Source organism: Lynx canadensis, chromosome B1 (assembly GCF_007474595.2).
Source record: "Lynx canadensis isolate LIC74 chromosome B1, mLynCan4.pri.v2, whole genome shotgun sequence".
In the NCBI taxonomy this organism is placed as follows: domain Eukaryota; kingdom Metazoa; phylum Chordata; class Mammalia; order Carnivora; family Felidae; genus Lynx; species Lynx canadensis.
Window position 1 is genome coordinate 38,276,389 of NC_044306.2, and position 12,871 is coordinate 38,289,259.

Genomic DNA, 12,871 nt, shown 5'->3' on the forward strand with positions numbered 1-12,871 from the left:
AAGGAACATCTTGTTTCACAAGGACACAGCTGTTGGAAAACCGACGTGGTGCCTAGGCAGAGAGTGCTGGGCCCTCGGTTTGGTGAGCCAACACAATGGCGAAACCGTCCCTCGCCCAGCGTCTCGTTTCCCTGCGTTAGAGAGGTCGGAAGCCTTATGCGTGGGTGCGTGGTGATGAAGGTGGCGGTGAGAGGGGGTGGGGGGGAAGCATATGAACAAAGTGCCGTACACTCCATGATGTGAAACACCACGGCAGCCAGGCAGTGTTTCAACTCGGAGCTTGTTTCACAAAGTGAAAAGTGTCTGGCAGCCTATGCGGGGCCTGCCAGGTAAGTGCCGTGCCCACAACTCTGCCTGAGAACACACTGCAGAAACCAACTTCGGACTAAGATCTCGTGTCACTCATCCCACAGTGTTTCCAAAACTCCATGGCGACTCTGCATCCTGCTCCGTACACTCAACTCTGTCCACCTGTGCTTTGGGGAAACCACCTTTCCACTAACACCTTGCTTCACTCAGTGAGCAGTGTTGGAACACCTCTGCCAGGACCCTCCAGAAAGGGCCATATGCTCCACGCTGTCAAACTACACTTCGGGCCCGTCGTCATCATTCAAGGCCCGTCTTGTTTCCCAAGGACACACCTGTGTGGAAACCTTCGCGGGGCCTGGGCAGACAGTGCCACATGCTCGTTTTTGTGAAGCAACGCTAGGCCGCAACCAGCCGTCAACTCGCATCTTGTTTCACAAAGTGAGAAAGGCTTGAAACCCTGTGGGGGCTTAGGCGGGAAGTGCTATGTAACTCGATTCTGTGGAACTACACGCTGGGCAAAGGGTCTTGCAACTGATAGCTTGTTTCGCGAAGGGAGACCTGTCTGGACAGCTCTGCGGGGACTCCAAGGCAAGTGCCGCATCCTCACCTGTGTGAGACAACAGTCTGGAGAAAGCATCTTTGAACTAACAGCTCGTTTCCCCCAATAAGCAGTGTTCCCAAAAGTCTCCGGAGACAAGGCGTAAAGTTCCCTACACTCCACTCTGCCCGTCTGCACTTTGGGGAAACCACCTTTCAACTGACATCTGATCTCACTACACCAGAAGCGTAGGAACACCTATGCGGGGAAAGACGGGGAGAGGTGACATGTGCCCGCCAGCGTGAAAGAATCCTGGGGAGACACCATCGTTCAAGCAACACCATGTGTCACTACGTTAGAAGTGCTTTCTTCTCAAGTACTTCTCAAGTACTTTCTTCTCAAGTGCACATGGAACCATCTCCAAGACAGATCACATACTGGGTCACAAACCTCCCCTCAAAAGTGTAAAAGAATTGAGATGATAGCATGCACACTTTCAGACCACAACGCTACAAAACTTGAAATCAACCACAGGAAAAAGTCTGGAAAACCTCCAAAAGCATGGAGGTTAAACAACACCCAATTAAAGAATGAATGGGTCAACCAGACAATTCGAGAAGAAATTTAAATATATATGGAAACAAATGAAAATGAAATTACAACAATCCAAATGATTTGGGATGCTGCAAAGGCAGTCTTGAGAAGAAAATACATTGCAATCCAGGCCTATCTCCAGAAACAAACAAAAAATCACAAATACAAAATTTAACAGCCTACCTAAAGATAATAGAAGCAGAACAGCAAAGACTCCCCAAACTCAGCAGAAGAAAAATAAGAAAAATCAAAGCCAAAATAAACAACGTAGAATCTAAAAAAAACTGCAGAGCAGATCACTGAAACCAAGAGTTGGTTTTTTGAAAAAATAAACAAAATTGATAAACCTCTAGGCAGGCTTCTCAAAAAGCAAAGGGAGATGACCCAAATAGATAAGGTCCTGAATGAAATGGAATTATTACAACCAATCTCTCAGAAATACAAGCAATTATTATGAAAAATTATATGCCAACAAACTGGTCAACCTGGGAGAAATGGACTAATTCCTAAGCAGCCACACACTTCCAAACCTCAAAAAGGAAGAAATAGAAAATGTGAACAGTCCCATAACCAGAGAAGAAATTGAATCAGTTATCAAAAATCTCCCACCAAATGAGAGTCCAGGACAAGATGGCTTCCCTGGGGAATTCTACCAGACATTTAAAGCAGACATAATACCTATCCTTCTCAATCTGTTCCAAAAAATAAAAAGGAAGGAAAATTTCCAGACTCATTCTATGAAGCCAGCATTACTTTGATTCCCAAACCAGACAGAGACCCAGAAAAAAAAAATACAACTATATAGATGCGAAAATTCTCAATAAGATACTAGCAAATCAAATTCAACAGCAAATAAAAAGATTTATTCACCATGATCAAGTAGGATTCATTTCTGGGCTGCAGGGCTGGTTCAACATCTGCAAATCAATCAATTTGATACATCATATTAATAAAAGAAATTTTAAGAGCCATATGACCCTGTCAATAGATGCAGAAAAAGCATTTGACAAAATTCAGCACCGTTTCTTAATAAAAACCCTCGAGAAAGTCGGTAGAGAAGGAACATACTTGAACATCATAAAAGCCATGTATGAAAAGCCCACAGCTAATATTATCCTCAATATTAAAACTTTCAGTTTTTCCCCTGAGATCAGGAACACGACAGGGATGTCCACTCTCACTGCTGTTTAACATATTGTTGGAAGTTCTAGCATCAGCAATCAGACAACAAAAGGAAAACAAATACAAAATATAAAATCAAAGTACAGAAATCAGTTGCATTCTTATACACTAACAATGAAGCAACAGAAAGACAAAGAAACTGATTCCAATCACAATTGCACAAAGAAGCATAAAATACCTAGGAATAAATCTAACCAAAGATGTAAAAGATCTATATGCTGAAATCTATAGAAAGCTTATGAAGGAAATTGAAGAAGATATAAAGAAATGGAAAAACATTCCATGCTCATGGATTTGGAAGAATATTGTTAAAATGTCAATACTACCCAAAGCTATCTACACATTCAATGCAATCCCAATCAAAATTGCACCATTCCTCTCGAAGCTTGAACAGGCAATCCTAAAAATCTGTATGGAACCAGAAAAGACCCCGAATAGCCGAAGTAATTTTGAAGAAGACCAAAGCGGGAGGCATCACAATCCCAGACTTTAGCCTCTATACAAAGCTGTAATCATCAAGACAGAATGCTATTGGCACAAAAACAGACACATAGACCAATGGAATAGAATAGAGACTCCATAATTGGACCCACAAAAGTATGGCCCACTAATCTTTGACAAAGCAGGAAAGAATATCCGATGGAAAAAAGTCTCTTTAACAAATGGTGCTGGGAGAACTGGACAGTAACATGCAGAAGAATGAAACTAGACCACTTTCTTACACCGTTCACAAAAATAAAGTCAAAATGGATAAAAGACCTGAATGAGAGACAGGAAACCATCAAAACCCTAGAGGATAAAGCCGGAAAAAAACCTCTTTGACCTCAGACACAGCAATTTCGTACTTGACACATCTCCAAAGGCAAGGGAATTAAAAGCAAAAATGAACTATTGGGACTTCATGAAGATAAAATCTTCTGCACTGCAAAGGAAAGAAATCAACAAAACTAAAAGGAAACTGATGGAATGGGAAAAGATATTTGCAAATGACATATCAAAGGACTAGTATCCTGTAAAAAACTCACTGAACTCCACACCCAAAAAAATTAATCCAGTGAAGAATTGGGCAGAAAACATGAATAGACATTTCTCTAAAGAAGACATCCGGATGGCCAACAGGCTCATGAAAAGACGCTCAACGTCACTCCTCATCAGGGAAATACAAATCAAAACCACACTGAGATGTCACCTCACGCCAGTCAGATTAGCTAAAATGAACAAATCCAGAGACAATAGATGCTGGCAAGGATGTGGAGAAACGGGAACCCTCTAGCGCTGTTGGTGGGAATACAAACTGGTGCAGCCACTCTGGAAAACAATGGGGTAGTCCCTCAAAAAATTAAAAATAGATCTACCCTATGACCCAGCAATAGCATTTCTAGGAATTTACCCAAGGGATACAGGAGTGCTGATGCATAGGGGCACTTGTATCCCATTTATAGCAGCATTTTCAACAATAGTCAAATTATGGAAAGAGCCTAAATGTCCATCAACTGATGAATGGATAAAGAAATTGTGGCTTATATACACAATGGAATACTACTTGACAATGAGAAAGAATGAAATATGGCCTTTATAGCAACATGGATGGAACTGGAGAGTGTTATGCTAAATGAAATAAGTCATACAGAAAAAGACAAATACCATATGTTTCGCTCTTATGTGGATACTGAGAAATTTAACAGAAGACCATGGGGGAGGGGAAGGAAAAAAAAGAGAGGGAGGGAGCCAAACATAAGAGACTTAACTGAGAACAAACTGATGGTTGATGGGGGGTGGGAGGGAGGGGAAAGTGTGTGATAGGCATTGAGGACACCTGTTGGGATGAGCATTGGCTGTTGTATGGAAAACAATTTGACAATAAATTTCATATTTAAAAAAAATATTCCAGGCTCATGTATTAGAACATATATTGTTAAAGTGTTTATGCTACCTAAAGCAATCTAGAGAATCCATGTAATCTCTATCAAAATAACACCAGCATTATCCACTGAGCTTTTATAGCTTGTATGGAACCAAAAAGACTGTTAATAGCCAAAGTAATATTAAAAAGGAAAAGTGATGTGAGTGGCATCACAATTCCAGACTTCAAGCTGTATTACAAAGCTGTCATCATGAAGACACTATTGTACTGGCACAAAAACAGACACAGAGATCATTGGGAGAGAATAGAAAACCCAGAAATAGACTTCAAACTACGTGGTGAACTATTATTCAACAAAGAAGGAAAATCCAGTGGGAAAAAAAGTCTCTTCAACAAGTGGTGTTGGGAAAACTGGATGGTGACATGCAGAACAATGAAACCTAATGACTTTGTTACATCATATACACAAAAATAGATTCAAAGTGAATGTAAGATTTAAATGTAAGACAGGAAACCATTAAAATCCTAGAGAATAAAACAGTCAACCTCCTTTATGACCTCGGGTGTAGCAACTTCTTCCTAGTCATATCTCTGGAAGCAAAGGAAATGAAAGCAAAAATGAACTATTCATCAAGATAAAAAAAAAATTTCTGCAGAGCAAAGGAAACAATCAACAAAACTAAAAGATATGGGAGAATATATTTGTAAATGACTTATCGTCATGTGTCTTGAATCCGGTTTTTCCTCCGACCTAGTATTTGAGTTTGGATCAGGGCCAGAGCAAGGCCTAGGATTAGGGCTAGAGCCCAAGTGAGAGTAGTGGCCTATCTGCAGGCAGTGCAGAGGCCTCTCCAGAGGGATAAGTTGAGGGTGAGTGTTAGTGTGAGGTTCAGTGTTAGGGTTAGGATTCAGATGATAGGCTGAGGGTATAGGTTAGGGTCAGGTTTTCACTAAGAATCATACTCTCTAATCCACTCATGGTCATGGCATATGGCACAGTTTCCTTCTGTGTTTCTGCCTGGTATTCTGTTGATCATGTGTCCCCAGTTTTTTCCCCTCGGAGGATTCAGGCCAGGTTCAAGACCAGAGAAAGGGTTAGAGTTAACATTATAGCACGTCCGAGTGTAGGTGCCTATCCTCAATCAGTGAGGAGACCTGACTCTGGGGAATAAATTTACAAATGCCCTGAGCTTACACGAATGGATTAAGTAGGTTTAGGATGAAAGCGTCCAAGAATAGGTAAACAGGGAGAAAGCACCCCCAGCATAGAACAAAAGCAGAAAGCTCCTTCCACAGGAGGAACTTGTCCAGAATAGGAAAACAGGTAAACAGGCAATAGACCACCACATCAGGGTGAAATTTCCCAGAGCTAATTGGCAAAAGAAAAGTGCCTTGTTAGCCCTGAGATAGCATGCTCTATCTGTCATCCCCTAGGCAAGTTAAGATACACAGACAAGGCACCTGGTGCCTGCCATAAATAGCTATCTTCTCAGCTCCAGGATTTTGTTTTGTATTGACCCAAACCCCTAACACCACATATTCTTGAAACCCCCTTTCTCTCACACACTTGTGTTAATGATCATTGTGTCATTTTCTCTTTCTGTATATCCGTCACGTTTGTAAGACTTATGATCCTAATAAATACGGAGCAAGGACACTTATTCGGGGTTTTTGTCTCATCCCAGACATTAGCTTCTCTCATATTTAATTCTGCATCTGCTCTCTTGCTGGACACCTGTCTCGAGGGATAAATTCATGGCAAGTGTTAGGGTCTGATGTAGGGTTAGCCTTCAGGGTCTAGGCAGATGATGTGTGTTATCATTAGATTTTCTCCCAGAATCATAATTTTTAGCCTCATCCTGGTCATTGCAAATGACATGGTTTCCTTTGGTGTTCCTGTTAGAATAATATTTATTCAGCCGTGGGTCCCAAATTGACCTAAGGTCCTTCAGACCTAGGATTTGAGCACAGTTCAGGGACAGATAAAGGGCTAGGATTAGAGTTAGGGCCCAGGAAGACGGTAAGGGCCTATCCACCAGCAGTGCAAAAACTTCTCAGTAGGGACTGAGCATTAGGATGTGGGTCAGTTTTAGGTTCAAGTGCTAGACAATGTATGATAGGGTTAGGTTTTCCTTCAGAATAATACTCTGAAGATTCATCTTGGTCATTGCAAATGGCGTTTCCTTCTGTGTTGTTGGTAAATATTCCTTAGGTCTTGTTTTCCAAATCTCTCTTTTTCTCCAACCTAGAATTTAGGCCAGGGTAAGTGTAGGGGCCTATCTTTCCTCAGTATTGAGACCTCTCTGGAGGTATAAGTTGAGGTTTGAGTGTTAGGGTAATGGTCAAGGTTAAGGTTAGGGTTCAAGGACTAGGCTGAAATTGTGGATTTGATAGGTTTTTGTTTAAAATATTAGTCTCTAGCCCCAATCTGATTGTTGCAAATGTCATTATTCCCTTTTGTGTTTTAAGCCCAGTAATTTTCCATCACTCAGGTGGTGCAAATTGTTTTTTTCCAAGATATACAACTTGGACATGAGTCTTGGCTAAAACAAAGGTTAGGGTTAGGTTTAGAGTCCAGGTAAAGGGAGCAGCCTATCCATGGGCAGTGTAAAGACCTCTAGAAAGGGGTAGGTTGAAAACAAGTGTTATTGTGAGGGTCAGAGTTAGGGTTAGGATTCAGGAGATAGAATCAGTTTTTTTTTGCTGAGAATCATACTCTAGTTCCCTGCTGGTCATGGCAAATGGCATGGTTTCCTTCAGTGTCCCTTGCCAAGTAATATTCTGTCAGTTTTCTGTCCCATTTTGTTTTTTCCTCAGGCCTAGGATTCAGGCCCAGGTCAGGGCCAGAACAAGGGCTAGGGTTAGAGCCCAGGTGAAAGTAGTCACCTCTCCACCAGCAGTATGGAGACCTCTCCAGAGGGATAGGTGGAGGGCAAAAGTTTGTGTAAGGGCAGGGTTAGAGTTAAGATTGAGGGGTGAGGCTGGTGGTGTCTGTTTGGGTCATGTTTTTGCTGAGAATCATACTCGCTAGCACCAGCTGATCATTGCAAATGGAACATTTTCCTTCTCTATTCCTGTCTAATATTATTAATCATGTGTCTTGAGTCATTTTTTTCCTCACACCTAGGGTTGAACCCTTAGGGCAATAGCAAGGGCAGGGTTAGGGTTAGTATTTGGGTGAAGGAAGGACCTATCTGATGGCTGTATAGAGACCTCTATGGAGGGATAATTTTTTTTTTAATGTTTATTTTTGAGAGAGACAGATTGAGAGCAGGGGATTGGCAGAGAGAGAGAGAGGGAGACACAGAATCTGAAGCAGGCTCCAGACTCTAAACCATCAGCACAAAGCCTGACTTGGCACTTGAACTCACAAACCAAGAGATCATGACCTGAGCTGAAGATGGACCCTTAACCAACTGAGCCACCCAGGTGCCCCTGTTTGGAGGGATAGGTTGAGGAATAGAGTTAGGGTGAGGTTTAGGGTTAGGATTCATGGGCAATACTGAGGGTGTGTGTTATGGTTAGGTTTTTGTTAAGAATCATATGCTCAAGCCCCGTTCCATTCATTACAAATGGCTTAGTTTCCTTCTTTGTTTCTGTAAAGTAATATTCCGTCATTTGTGTGTCCAAAATCGGCTTTTCCTCTGTCTTATTATTTGGCCCTGGCTCAGGGCCAGAACAAGGACTAGGGCTATGGTTAGGACTTGTATGAGGGTAAGGGCCTGTTAGCAGTACACGGCCCTCTCTAGACAGATTAGCTGAGGGCCAGGTTTAGTGGGAAAATCAGGGTTCAGGGGCTAGGCTGAAGATGTGGGTTGGTGTTAGGTTTCTGTTCAGAGACATGCCCTCTAGGGCTATCCTGGTTGTTGCAAATGGCATGATTTCCTTCTGTGTTTTCTGCCAAGTAATATTCCCTTGGTCGTGTTTTCCATATCACTTTTTTTCTCAAACCTAGTATTCAGGACCATGTCAGTGCCAGAGCAAGTCTTAGGGTTAGGGTTTGGGCCCAGGTGAGTGTAAGGGCTTATCTATTCTTAGTGCAGAGACATCTCCAAAGGGATAAGTTGATGTCAAGGGTTAGGATGAGGATATCAGTAAGGATTGGGCTTTTGCACAGAATTACACTATCTAGCCCATCCCAGACGTTGCAAATGGAAGAGTTTTGGTTTAAGTTAGGTTTAGGGTTTTCTGGAGCCTGGGTGAGGGAAGTGGTCTAATCCCCAGTAATGCAGATACATATCTGGAGGATTATTTTAAGGGTGATTGTTATTGTGGGGGTCAATTTAAGGTTAGTTTTCAAGCCTCTGCTAAACATGTGGGTTAAGCTTAGATATTCACTCAGAATCATACTCTTTTGTCATTCCAGTTGTTACAAAGGGCAAAGTTCCTTCTGTGTTCCTGGTTAAGCAATATTCCATTGGTTTTTTCCCAATTCAGGTTTTTCCTCAGACCTAAGATTTGGGCCCAGGTCAAGGTCAGAGTAAAGGTTAACTTTGGGGTGAAGGCCTGGGTGAGGATAGGGGACTACCTGCCAACAGTGCAGAGATCTCTTCAAAGGGTAAGTTGAGGGTGAGGTTTAATGTGAGTGTCAGCTTTCCAGTTAGCATTCTGGACCTAGCCTAAGGTGTGGGTTAGGGTTAGGTTGTGACAAAGAATCATTCTCTGTGGAGTTATTTCTAGAGAATGTATTGTAAGCCCTGGAGGGTGAGCAGAGCAATAGCTGAAATGTCAGCAATGTTCTGGTCTCAAGATTATTGAACGTGATAGAATTATGAGATACAGAGACCCATGATCCCCCAGAGGATAGTAAGAAAGTCGAAAATGGCTGTAACTTACTGACACTCCTTGGAACTGCAGGTATTCCCTGCATGCCTTCATGTAACCACCAGATGTGTGTCTGGGTAATGTTTAAAATCTCTTGTGTTCTCTTTCCATTCTTTGATACTCTTTGATACTTATATCCCATAAAACATGAAATAAAAACTATGCAGTCTTCTCCTTTTGCTGCTCTCTCACAGAGGCAATCCTACACATCCTCTCAGTCTGGTGTCTGAGAACTTCTTCAGTGCATGGCAACAATACTCTCTACCACCATCCTGTTGTTTGAAATGGCATAGTTTTATTCTGTATTTGGCTCATTATTATTACAGCAATGTCCACAAAAATGGTATTTTCATCAGACCTCGGATTCAGATACTGTTCAGGGATGAGCAGAGGCTAAGGTTAGGCTTAGGGGCCCAGTGAAATTAGGGACCTATCCACCAGTAGTTTGCGACCTCAACAGAGTAATAAACTGAGGGCGTTCATTAGGGTGAGGGTTAAGGTTAGGGTTAAAGTTCAAGGGCTGAGCAGAGCATGTGGATCAGGGTTTAGTTTTCACTCAGAATCATATTCTCTATATATCCATTACGGTTGTCACAAAAGACACAGTTTCCTTCTTTCTTCCTGGCATTGTAATATTCCCTTGCTCATGTGTCCTGATTCAGTTTTTTCCTCAGGCCTATACTTTGGACCCTGTCAGAGCCAGAGCAAGGGCTAGAGTTATGGTTAGGTCCCGGGTGAGGTAGGTCTATCTGGCAGCCATGCAGAGACCTCTCTGGATGGACAACTTAAGTGTGATTGTTATTGTGAGGCACAGGGTTAGGGTTAGGGTTCAGTGGCTACTCTGTGTGTGGTGAGGCTCAAATTTCCACTCAGAGTCATAGTTTCTTGTTCCATCCTGGTCATTGCAAGGGGATGAAAATGTTGTTCCCACTATATTCCTGGCCAAGTAATATTCCATCAGTTATGTGTCCCAACTTTTTTTTTCCCTCAGACTTAGGATTCAGGCCTAGGTTAGGGCCAGAAAAGGGTTTGGGTTTATAGACAGGGCTGGGTGAGAATAAGGACCTATCCACCAGCAGTGAAGCAATCTCTTCAGAGGGTAAGTTGAGGGCAAGGTTTAACATGAGGTTCAGTGTTAGTGTTGGGGTCCCAGGTTTGCTGAGGGTATGGGTTAGGGTTAGGTTTTTGCAAAACAGCACCTTTCTGTTGGTTGAAAAAGCACATTTTACTTCTGAGTTTTTGGCCCTTTAATATTAGGGTGGTCATGTTTTCAGAAGTGGTATATTTTCCTCACACCTAGGATTCCAGCCTCAGGGCCAGAAAAAGGGCTAGGGTTAGGGTTAGGAGCTCTGTGAAGTTAGGGACCTATCTGCCAGGTGTTTGGAACCTCTCCAGAGTGAGAATTTGGTAGTGATGTTTATTCTGAGGTCAAGGTTAAGGTTAACATTTCAGGGCTATTGAGTGTGTGGTGAGGCTCAGGTTCTTGATCAGAATCATACTCTCCTGTCCTATCCCAGTCTTTGAAAGGCATAGTTTCCTTCTGTGATTTTGGCTGAGTAATATTCTATTGGTCGTATATTCCAAATCAGTATTTTCTTCAAATTTAGGTTTGGGCCTACATCAGGGCCTGATCAATGGTGAGGGTTAAATTTAGGGTCAGTGTGAGGGAAGTTCCCTATATGCCAGCAGTTTGGATATCTCTCCAAATGAATAATTTGATGGCGATATATATGATGAAGGCCAGGTTTGTGGTTACGGTTCAAAGTTAGGCTGAGCATGAGGGTTAGGCTTAGATTTTCACTCAGAATCATAGTCTCTGGACCTATCCCAGTTGCTGCAAAGGGCAAGGTTCTTCTGTGTTCCTGGTCAAGAAATATTCCATTCGCTATGTGTTCCAATTTGGGTTTTTCTTCAGACCTAGGTTTGGGGACCAGGTCAAGGCCAGAGAAGGGATTCGTTTTAGGGTTAGGGTGAGGCTATGAGATTATCTACAAGCAGTGCAGAAATCTCTTTAAAGGGTAGGTGGTGGTGAGATTTATTGTGAGGGTCAGCTTTAGGTTATGGTTCAGCTAAGGTAGGGTGTGCATTAAGGTTAGACTGTCCAAAGAATCATACACTCTACCACCATCCCAGTCATTGCTACTGGCATGGTTTCCCCCTGTATTTTTGCCAATTAATATTATGGCCATCATGTCCCCAGAATATGTATTTTCATCAGACCTAGGATTCAGACCCCTTGTCAGGACGCCAGTAAAGGCTGGGGTTAGGGTTAGGGCCCAGTGAAGTTAGGGTCCTAGTTTGGGACCTCTACAGAGTAGAGGGTGATCATTAGGGTTAGGGTCAGGTTTAAGGTTAGGGTTCAGGGGCTGTGTAGAACATGTGGGTCAAGGTTCAGTTTTCATTCAGAATCATATTCTTTATCCCCATCCCAGTCATTGCAAAGGGCACGGTTTCCTTCTGTTTTCCTGACCATGTAATATTCCCTCACTCATGTGTCCTGAATCAGTTTGTTTCTCACAACTAGGATTCCAGCCCTGGTCAGGCCAGAAAAATGGCTAGGGTTACGGTTAGGGTGTGAGCAAAGTTAAGGGCCTCTTTGCCATCGGTGTGGAGACATCTCCAGAGGAATAAGTTGAGGGCGAGGGTTAGGGTAAATGTTGGGGTTGGTGTTTGGGTTTTGGGGTTCAGCTGATTGTGTGGGTAGGGTTTGGATTTCCCTCAGAATCATACTTTCTAATCCCATGTCTTTCATTGCAAATGGCACAGTTTCCTCCTGTGTTCCTGGTTGAATAATATTCTGTCAGTCATGTGTCCTGAACCAGAATTTTTCTCAGACCTAGTGAATCCATGGCCCAGGTCATGGCAAAAGCAAGGGATAGGATTATGGTTGGAGTCCAGGTGAGATTAGGGGCCTATTTGCTGTCATGGCAAAGATCTCTTCAGAGTGTAAGTTGAAGGAGGTTTGACATGAGTGTCAGGGTTAAGTTTAGGGTTTAGGTGTAGGCTGAGTGTGTTTTAGGGTTATGTTTTTGCTCAGAATAATACTCTGTAGTCCCATTCCCTTTATTGCAACTGGCAAAGTTTTCTTAGGTGTTCCTGCTCCAGTAATATTCCTTTGATAATATGTCCTGAATCAGTTTTTCCCTGAGTCCTATTTTTTGGGCCTTGGTCTGTGCCAAAGCAAGATCTAGTGTTAAGGTTATGGTCTGAGTGATGTAGGCCTATCTGCCAGCCATGCAGAGACCTCTCCAGTTGGGTAAGTTGACTGCAATTATTATTGTGACGGTCACAGTTAGGTTTAGGGTTCAGTGGCTACACTGAGTGTGTGGTGAGGCTCACGTTTCCACTCAGAATCATAGTCTCTTCCTCTGGTCATTGCAAAAGGATGCAAAAGATTGTTCCTTCTGTATTCCTGTTTGAGTAATATTCCATCAGTTATGTGTCCCATTTTGGCTTTTTCCTCAGACCTATGATTCAGGCCTGGGTCAGGGCCAGAGAAAGGGTTAGGTTTATAGATAGGGCTCTGGTAAAATTAGGGACCAACCTTCCAGCAGTAAAGA